We start from the raw sequence: 9655 nt of genomic DNA on the forward strand, positions 1-9655 counted from the left end.
CAGTGAAAATCATCTTGAGCTACTGAAGGCTAAGTCACTTGTGCATTGTTAGCAGACATCCCCACACCCAGCTTCATTGACTTTAAGCCTATTGTTCATAGAGCCAGATACTATAGTTTGAACAAAATACTTTGACTAGGGACACTTTAACAGGGTTGCCATGTGCCAGTTAGCGTGTGGGTTTTGGGGATGTATGAACATGTGTGACTATGAGTGGGATTCATGTATGTGGGTGACTGAGAGCCTGTGTCATATGTACTTGTGACACAGGACATATTTTTCACCATATCTCTGTGCAGCTACCATAAATAACACAAACATATACCCATTTTTTTAAATGGGAGAAATTTTACATGCAGAAAATGTTCTGCAAAAATTTTCATAAAATGGAACATTTTTCTGCACTTTAAAATTTCTCCTACTTGAAATAATGGCTGTAGTTTTCAATTATAAATATGGCCCTATGTCTGGGAGCAAGATGCCTGCTATGTGTAAAGGTGACACCCGTCCACCTAACTCCCAACAGGGTGGCCGCCACTGTAGTTGCAACCTCCCTGCTGGCCCCATTATGACTTTCTCGCTGGGATGACGGACGGAAATCAAAGTTTCTGACGGTCATCCCTGTGGGAAAGTGGTGAAAGCAGCGTCGCCGGCTCATAATCGAGCTGGCGGCAATGCTGCCGCCCACAGGGGACACCTGCACCCTGGTAATGCACACTGTAGGTTGTAATCAGCTGGGTGGTGCTGAGTTCAGCGCTGCCCTGGCTGATTACAAGCTCCACCCGCTGTCAGCCTGTCAGGATCACCAATCCCAGCAGAGACAGCAGTACCCTGACGGTCGGACTGCCAGGGTCATAATGTGGCGGGCGATCCAGACTTCCACCGTGAGTTTATTGGTCTAGTGACCGCCAGACTCGTAATTAGGCCCTTTATGTTGAAATATTTTTCTCCCTTTAAAAAAAATGACTGTATTTTTTTAGTTATAAATATGGTACTGTGTCTACTACTCACTGGGAGCAAGAGGACTGTTGTTTGTAAATGCGACACTTGTTAAAGGGGAGAAAATTTAAAAGGAAGAGTTAACTTAATAATTAAGGTAAGGTTTATTTTCATTTTCTCTCTTTTAAAAACATTTAGAAACATAATTTTGTTCTCATATTCCAATATTGAGATGGCAAGGGCTTATTTAAGAGTTAAATACTTCAGTGCTTCAGTTCTTCCCTCATGTGCCCCAACCTGCGTCCTAAATCTGACTGTGCCTGAGAATAATAGCGTTAATAGAACACAGCCTTCCCTTAACTTTAAAAGGAAAATGTGACCCTGTGCTTATTCAAAAATGAACTCAAGCCTGTGGGCTACTCCGGAGGTGTCTGTGAGCTCGCAATCGACAGAGTGGAGACACCTGACGGCAGCCAGCTGCCTCCCTCCTTGATTGATGCAGTTACCTGTAGGGACTGTAAGCTGAAGAACGAGATGGTGGAGTCAGAGCTGGAGCTGGAATGTGCTTTCACCTCCACAGAGGTGTCAGGGTTGAGGGGGTGCTCTCCTCAGGATGCTAAAGGCCCTGTTACAGCTCTCACCTACCTTACGGTGGTCTGAGATAGGTACAAGAGTGTAGGGACTCACCTTGGATTGCCTGTAGAGCCAGTGGCGTAAATGCAAAATGATGGGCCCCCCTTAACAATGTAATGAGAGGCCCCTCAGTCTCCCATATCTCACAGACATTCATTGACCATGGCTTGAATGTGAGTCTCCTGAAGGAATGGGGTGCCTCTGAAAGGGGGAGCTGGCACTTTAGGGGGCTGCAGGCATTGGGTTACACCCCTCTGAAAGACTGCTCCAGCAGAACCGCTATACTTTTGGTCAGAGGAGGGCAGAGGCTTGCATCTAGGATGCATGGAATGCATGGAAGGATGCAGGGCACTGGCCCCCACATATTTCACACTAGTATTATAGGAGCTTGGACTGCTATGAGAGAGTGAGTGGGTGGGTGAATCACTGTAACCCTGGGCAGTGCAGTACAACACAGCATGTTTCAATATTCCAGGCGCTGTTGCATGATAAGGGCACTGAAGCAATTTAAAAGATATGTGAGTGGGAGGCTGAGTGATTGAGTGTGTGAGTGAATGAATGAAAGAATAAGTGCAGTGTGCCTGTGGTGGGGGTAGTAGGTAGAGTAAAAGTAGGAAGGAAAGCCTGTAAATTGGGAGCACAGATGAGCATTTCATAGTAATAAGATGTACCACCTGGACTGATCCTAGCCAAACGATGATCACGTGCAGGGTGAAGACACCTGACCCTCCACACCTGATAGCCTGGATTTGTTCATTCACAAATTGGGCGCAGGTCTGAAGTGTGGGGATATGACGCGAGGATGCCATGGGTGTACGCAGGCAGCCCATGGCAGGCAGGGGGGACACTATAATGGCAAGCCTTCACACAGACCCTCCTGAAGTATCTGAGCCACATGATTCGCGGCCATCCCCAGAGACCCTAGTCTACATGATTCCGTATGGACCAACCCTGCTCTTCGACACACATTGGCACTCCCTGCATTGCACTTGGGACTATCTGCTGTGTATCGCATTGATGATGTGAGTCCGATCCTATGTTAATATGGAAGGTGGAAACATAATGAAGCATGTAATAGCATGTTAGTTAATGTTGTTTTCCTATCTATTCATAGTTTGAATATTCGGAACGCAATGTTTGTGTTCTGCGCACAGAACACTGTACATTGATGCTGAAACTGGATGCCATGCACTTACACTCATTTTAGCACACCCATTTGTAACTACTCTATACTTGTCTTAATGCTTCGTAATGCTGCCCACTTACTGACGCTTGCCATCAAGTAGCTACAGGTTCCGCAAACATGGTATGTGCTTAATCTGTCGTTCTGTGTCCTGCAGCCTACATTGTAGTGTTTCTACTCACCACTGTACAGGACAAGCACATCAATTAAGCAATTTTATTGTCTAATATGTTTAATACAACTATGACTGTATGTACAATTCTCTACTAAAAGCACCAATAATCAGATTAAAACAAAAGTAAGATGTAGCACCCCTTAACTGATCCCCAATTTGCCCAATCTGAAGATGGGTATCTAATCCTATTATGCCTACTTGAATCCTGAGAGATTAGTTATGTGCAAGCAGGAGTCTTAGATGTTGTGAATTGAACTTGCACGATGTGTGGCAACTCGTGCTCCCTCTGTTAAAAATTAATTTATTTTTGTGGTCAAGCCCAATATTATTGGTTTAAAAAGTGTGTTTTTGATTGACTGCTATTGCAAGTTTTTTAAATCCTCCCTTTATATGCATTGGTTATTTTAAAGGCGTGAAGGCTTTGAAAATGCTACAATGATGTAAACACACCTAGGGATGATTCGCAAAAGCATTTATGAGTAGGGGAGGTAGTACTACGGGAATATTCTTTTACATACTCTTACATGCCTTTGTGAACTGACCCAAAAATATCCAACTCACTATCAGCAAAAGTGCACTGGTGGCAGATTCATCCGTATGTACTTATTCTATGTAAATATTTCCTGAATAGTTCCATTTTAGATGTTTTATGGATAATTCACAGTCATGTAAGTGTACATAAAAGTGCACTATATAAAAACTACTTTACTTATTTCAAAATGCCTTTGTAAACAGGCCCCGTTGTTTTCAAGTGTTGCTCCTGCACATATAGTGACTATATGTGGACTGTTGGGAACAACTTAGTAAAATGCTCAGAGAAGCAATATAGGCTGCTCGTCAACGGTCAATTAATTGCTCTTTCTGCAGAAAGTGTGTGATGTACTTGGGGACAATACCACTGGTGTTAAATGACCAATTATATGTAGTGCTTAACACTGATCTGTACATGTTTCTACGCAGTCCTGTTTTTAGGCGGAAAAGGGGACAGAGATGTGAGTCAATAATGTGATTTGCCCAGGATCATGATGAAGTCAAGTGTGGAAGCCAAATGAGTTATTGGGTTTTCTAGTTCATCAGATGACAAACTTTCAGGCATACTAAATCTCCTCCTCTTGCTGGTGAGTGCTGTAGTATAACCATAGAAAGTTACTGACTCTTTTACATACTGACCCATTCATGCCTTTGTGAATCAACACCGAAATGTCCAACTCCCTATTATTAAAAGTGCTAAGAGGGCACATGCATTTCAGTTTGTACTATTTATATATGAATATTCCCTGGGCTGGATGTATCCATTGTATTCCCATTTTCAATGTTTTGGGGCCTAGTTCACAAGATATGTAAGGATATCTAAACTAGTACTATAGGAGCAATGTTTTGCATGCTCTATAATGCTTTTGTGAATGGGCCTCAGAATATGTCAAAGTCCTAAAGTTATCAATGCATCCTGCATCTCAGTCCTTATCTACACCCTCCCACAACTATTCTAGTTAACCACTCTTCCATTTCTGGTCTCTTCTATACGTTGAACAGATAACAGTTCATTCAATCTGAAAATGTGTCACATATGAGAGCCCGAAGAGTCTCAGGCAGCCTCTGGTTCCTTGGGACACAAGCTGCCTGTGACATACATATTTCACTGGAGCCCATGGCAGCTCCTGGAAAGCTAAGCAGAACGTATAGTTGGGTTGGGCGTTTCCTGAAGCTGCCAGGAGTTATTTCATGCCTAATAACCTGTGCAGGTGGAATCTCCCTGAAGTTTACAGGAGATCCTAGTAATTTCAAATAGTGCACATTGGAGACCTCCGAGGAGCTTATTGGGGCTTTTTGGTATTTCAGCTGCCTGCGCAGAAGGGATCTCCCGGGAGCTCACAGGAGCACCTGGAAATTTCAACAGCCTGCACAGGTGAGATCTTACTGGGTTTTATATTAGCTCCTGACAATGTTAACAACTTGCGCATGTGAGATTTCCCCGGAGTTGATAGGACCGCCTGGGAATTCCAGCAGCCTAAGTATATGGGATCCCCCAGGAGGATGGCCTGGGAATTTCAGTAGTTACCAAGGTGGGTTATCCCTGGAGTTTCTAGGAGATTTAGCAGCTTCTGCACCTAAAATCTCGTTGGGAAGCAAAGAGCTTCTAGGAAAGGTAAATCCCTTTTTAGGTCAGGTTCATATTAGAGGTAGGCAAGCCAATGATCACTCAAACCTAAAGGGGCTATTAACAAACTGCATTTTGTAGTACATTTATTAGCACTACAAAAGTACTACTTATGTACTACAAAATGCTATTCACAAACCTGCGTGTGGCGGTCGATGCCTTCAACTCTCCTATGTTTTACGTGGGGAGGTCTCAGCCACGACTGTGGAGATCTCCACACGTACGTGTACATTGTTAGTACTTACTGCAGGGGGATGGAGAGTGGCTGGAAAATTAGGAATACTTACTACTAAAGGGGGTGGGTTTTGGGAGGCGCAAGGAGAGGTTAAGGAAGGACTATGGAGGGATTTAGGGAGGGCATTTACATACTTACAAATGAGCAAGCCCATTGATATTCACAATCTGAACTTCATTAGCCACTGCAACCAAAAAGGGCCCAAAACAGTTGTAAATGTACTCCAGCTAAGAGCTGTGGTAAGTACAGCATCAAACAAGGCCAACCACGGGTACTTCGATACCCTCCCATAGAAAATAATGAAAGCAGTGACTTAAAATAAAAGCCAATAGGAACGATAGGTAAATTAAATTAACTTATTGTAACTTATTACAAAAACAAATAAATACATAAACATAGTAGTATACTTACATTGTGAAGTTTTACCTGTAAATTCGTCTCAATGCCCTGGTTTTTAATTTGCACTTTTAAATGGTGAAAGCCTAAAGTGGCAAAATTACTACGAAGTGCAAGAATAGACATACATGTGTAGATTTACTCACGTGTAAGTTTAGCTTTGTGAATAGCCCCCAGTAGTCTTTACCTGGTTTGGCCATTGATTTCATGAAACTGTCAAACTGTTTTAGAGCCGACTGTGAGCATCCCAGTGGCTCTGATCTTTTTCTCATTTCTAATGGGATTTAAGGAAATCTTGAACAGTTTCTTTTGCCATTCTATGTTATCCTGTTCAAAGAGGGGCTGGTTTCCCTTGATACTATTTTTGTGAAGTCCCGGACAGGAGAGCAGTGTTGGAATGCATATAGTGTTCTGCCTTCTGTACACGTAACATTGTCCTATGAATTACAACGCAGAAGTGTTTTAATCCAGTTAATTTACGAGCTACCCTCACACTCCCGTTTCCAATCTTCCTTCTCCTCTGTGCCCCCCTCACCTACCCCTTTTGAGATTGAGCCATTGCACGGTTGCCCACATAGTTTATTCAAACTTTTTTATATTATGTTGTGGCATTGATTTATCAAGACTTGTGTTCATACAGGTCAGCCTTACTGCACACAGTATGCTGAAAGACAGGTGGTCACAAGGTAAACAACAGAAGATAATGTCCAGTATCTGAACTGCTGATTCATTTTCCAGCCGCAGCGCTTGACCAAATAGCGTCATTTCAACGTTCCTCCATGCCCTTGATTGCGAAGTTTGGGAGCGCCTAGAAGTGATTCACTTCAAAGTGTGCCATAAAAATGATTACTCACATACAGCCTGATAAGACTATAATGCTGCCCCACATAGGGCACTATTGTAAAAATATGCAAAGTGCACTTCACACACTAAGGTATCTGTTGATTGACTCCCGTCAACTGCGTCACTGCAGCCTGGCTACGAGTTCTTCTTCAATCAGTTAACGTTCAGAAGTTATTTATGTTATTAAATGTCACTCAATGCAGTGATGTAACTGAACGAGCTAAACTGAAACCAGGAATGTTAAGTAAGAATATTGTTAACCTTTGTCAACACTTTAAATGTCACTTTTCCATGACTATTTGATAATTCCTAAAAGGGACTTTGCTTGCACGTAGTCTCTGAAGGCCATGATTGACTCCCTCCATGCTCGCCCCTCACCTCACCCCTAGTTTTCAGTCATGTATGAAGCAATGCACGCTGCTAACTCAAGTTTCAGCACTCCAGGGCCATCACAACAGCACGGGGTGGGGTGGGCGTTTAATACATACTAGCGAGCACCACATCCCATTATCACTCGACACATAACAACGCTTCTTGTTTCATCATTCTCCTGACACCATTCCGTTCGTGTTGTACTTACGGGAAGATTCAGTTCCTCCTTGGGACCCCCAGGGAACGTCGCGCCAAATCGAAAAGTCACGTTTTAGGAGACTTTTCTCGATCTCTCCCCTGCCTCTCTCACTGTCCCCACTCTCTACTCGCCTTTCTCACTTTCATACTCTTCCCACTATCTACCCCTTCTCCGCTCCCTTCGCTCTCTCCTCTTCTCTCTTTTCTCCCTCCCTATCTCTTCCCTGTCCGTTAGCGTGTCACCTTTGCCTCTATCTCAAATTCATAAATCTTTCGGTTGTACACTCCCTTTTCTGTACTTATCACGGCCTCCGCCTCCTTTCCCCATCCCCTAATGCAGATCTTACCCTACTTCATTTATTTCACTGCCCCTCGGTCTATCCCCGCCTTTCTCTCTCATTTCTCCTCACCTGGCTCTATTTTGCTCTCTGACAGCGTTTCTCCCGCTCTTTTTCTGTCGCTATTTTCACTTCGTATCCTTTCCTTTCTTCTTCCTCTGCCTCGTCATATCTCACCCTCCACTTGTCTCTCTCTGGCTTGAAGTCAGAGTGAGTGCAGCAAGTATTTATGAAGCAACTCCATTCTAAGGCAGCCCCCTTAGTCCTCACGAGGCCATTTAAGTGCTGTACCACGTGACCCTCTCTCCATCACAGTCAAAACAGACTGTGCAGTTGATGTCCTGGCATCAAGCCCTCTTGGATGGAGAGCGCTGGTCCGGAAGTGCAGGGCGTAAATCTTCCAGTCTATATGTAACCCATAAACTATTATTCGTTATTTTAGAAAGTAATTTCAACTCCAATAGGCACTGATACCACCGGACGCAGTACGACCTCCTCAATCTGAGTTGTGTACCACAGAACAAGGAATAATTTAGTAAGACTAGTAGTCTGTCCTGTTCTGCCTCTCCAAGAAGTGCAATATGAAGTATTGGTCGTGCACATGTTGCACCAATCTTTACCTGCCAAAGATTAAGCAGGAAAAAAACGGTGACATTACCGCAGAATTTGTAATCTCGTTTGGTATGAGGGTTTAAATGTTGTAATGAAACCAACAAAGTTGAAATTAAGGTTTCAGTACTTTAAAAAACCCTTACGAAACTGAATCATAGAGTCTACTTGCAACTATCAACTTCGTGGCCCAACCATTCTAATTACTGCATTCTGTTTTAATATGATTTGATTTTTTTTAGTTCAAAATGCTTTATTAAAGGAATCACATAGGGAAAACAAGCAAAATATTAAAATGGACGTAAAGATTGAACATGTCACAGGAACAGCGTGAATGTTTGCAAAAGTAAAAGATTGACACAAGCAGACTATTTAATTACACGGCTTAAGCACAATATGACATACCCCGAAAACTAATAATAACAATGAATGTGCATTAAAAAAACTAGTGGCACTTGTATGATTTTATAATTTTTGAGGGGTGGGGAGAAAAGGAGGGAGAACTCCCCAAAAATAAATAAATGAGGAAAGACTGTGACAAAGGTAAAATGAGTTGTGAAGAAACAAGGGGTATACAGTGAGTGATATAAAAAGGTTGAAAAAATAATATGAAGTGACATATAAGGCATTCGTGGAGATTTGGAAACTTCAACGGTTCAAATGTCAATGATAATGGAGTCCGATAGGTAAGAAGTCAAAGGCAACCATTGCACATCCTTCTTAATGGCAACCTGTAGTGCGGGTGAATTTCAGTATCCAGTCTGTGATTGTGACAGATCAAATTCCACCAAGTGACAAAAGATATACTGTCAACATTTTTTCAATTGGCAGTGATGACCTCAAAGCCTACCACCAGAAGGATATCAACAAGCATGACCTTATCCGCAGACCAAATAGCTGAACACCCTGCAAGAAAGATATGGACAATGTTTTAAGGAATCAAACTAGATATTTCTTAGGAAAGGTTGCTCCATGCCTGCTTCCAAAAGGAGGAGACCTTTGGACACTGAAAAAACATGTGAAGAAGGTCCAGTTGAGAGGCATTGCAGGTCCAGCAAGTATTATTAATCAAAAGTTTCATTTTGTATGAGGAACAAGGAGTTGAAAACAACCTATTGTGAGAAAATACTTTTTTTGTCACGGTTAGCCCCCACTTTTTGCCTGGTATGTGATATAGCCTCAAAGTTGTTAGTGCCCAGGGCCCCTGCTAGTCAGGTTCCCTGGGCCAGATCTCTTTCCCTAAAACTGTTGTGATGCATTGGCACAATTGGCAACCCCTTTAGCTGCCACTATAGTTCCCTATTAAATGGTACTTAGGTACACAGGGCATGGGGTACTAAGGGTAAGCTCCTGAGGGCAGCAGCACAGATTATGCCACCCTCTAGGGCCATGCATCCAGAAGCTGACATTGCAGGCTGAGTGTTCTGATGCAATCCTAAAAGACAAACTCGACATGGCACATAGTCTGTGTGCCCTGTCCACTATACACTGCATGCATTATAGGTATGTCACCCCTCTGGCAGGCCTTCCAGCCCTAAGGCATGGTGCACTATATGGTATGTGTCGGCATGGATGC

This window comes from Pleurodeles waltl, chromosome 6 (genome assembly GCF_031143425.1).
Source record: "Pleurodeles waltl isolate 20211129_DDA chromosome 6, aPleWal1.hap1.20221129, whole genome shotgun sequence".
In the NCBI taxonomy this organism is placed as follows: Eukaryota; Metazoa; Chordata; class Amphibia; order Caudata; family Salamandridae; genus Pleurodeles; species Pleurodeles waltl.